Source organism: Vigna unguiculata, unplaced genomic scaffold (genome assembly GCF_037176805.1).
Source record: "Vigna unguiculata cultivar grain cowpea cultivar isolate G323 ecotype 2 unplaced genomic scaffold, ASM3717680v1 ptg000084l, whole genome shotgun sequence".
NCBI lineage: Eukaryota > Viridiplantae > Streptophyta > Magnoliopsida > Fabales > Fabaceae > Vigna > Vigna unguiculata.
This window is the reverse complement of record NW_028196727.1, coordinates 166,274-167,500: the sequence shown is the minus strand read 5'-3', so window position 1 is coordinate 167,500 and position 1,227 is coordinate 166,274. Positions and strand designations below refer to the sequence as shown.

Here is a 1,227-nt window from a genome sequence, read left to right as displayed (position 1 = left end):
AATATTTCTTAGTGTATGAAATACCTATTATGAAAAGAGAAAGAAATATTAGAATTTGATACTCAACTTCGAAGGAATTTGCAACAAAACAAACAGATAGAATCGAAAGTCTAATCTAAAAAAGGATTGGAAATTTCTACGGGCATTTCAATATTTTTTTTAGGAATCTAAAAAAATGCATTTCATTTCTATCATTATTATGATATTACATATTCAAATTCAATTGGATACAAAAAAAAATCCATTCGAAATTGTCAAGAAAAGATATATTTTGAAGTGAAGTATTTTGGAGAGAATTGGGGAGAATATGATTAGAGTATGTTATGTGTAATGTAATAAGGCTTGTATTTTTGAAACATGCATATATTTAACTGCAGCTATAGATCTGTCTCTAACTTTATTGCAGTCATATTTGTTCAGGATAACAAACACATAACATGTTGTGTGAATTTTTACAAATTTTCTATTGAAAATTGTAAAAAAAGAATAAGCACGATAATTTCTTGAAAATACCGTATAGTATTGGTATTCTATATCTATATAGATATGGATAAGATACTCGATTAGATAATATCTGTGTAACAGATCAAATTGATATTCTAGGGTTTACATATATTGAAAGTTGCTGTTATAATTAGAATGAACAAAGTTAAAAAAAAAAGCAATATTGATTGGTTATGTATCAATTTTTATTTTCTGATCTCATTAAGAAAAAAAAATTTCTATTCAAATATTCAAGAATAATTCATAAAAGAATAGTTAACGGTTGCGATTTGTCTCAAGATTGTTTTTCAATTTTTCAATAGAAAGAAAAGGGGGGAGTATTCTCAAAAACTTCATATCTATATTTTTATTGGCGGCATGGCCGAGTGGTAAGGCGGGGGACTGCAAATCCTTTTTCCCCAGTTCAAATCCGGGTGTCGCCTGATCGATAAGAAACTGTAAATGAAAGATTATATTACGTTTTTTTAGAAAACTTTTTTTCCAACAGAAGCAAGCGAGGGAAAAGGAGTCTTGAGAATTGCGTTTGATTCGAAATTATAAGCATCAGTAGCTTAAAAAATGTTGTAAATATTTTTGTCTCGAATTCAAGGAAAGATTCTAGTAGTGAAAAGGAATCCATAAATTTAGAAATGATAGTTCGTTCACTACACAACTATTGTAGTGTCTGTCTCCTGACTGGGTCTTTTATTAGATTGGATTAAGAATAAGTCGGATAGGAAAGTC

General features: G+C 28.8%; 1 non-coding gene across 1 annotated transcript; it reads left to right on the top strand.

The window, feature by feature from the left end:
- The first annotated feature begins 855 nt into the window (after positions 1-855).
- TRNAC-GCA (transfer RNA cysteine (anticodon GCA)) lies at positions 856-926 on the top strand. Its single transcript has one exon. It is a non-coding gene; the product is annotated as a tRNA-Cys (tRNA).
- The last annotated feature ends 301 nt before the right edge of the window (positions 927-1,227 follow it).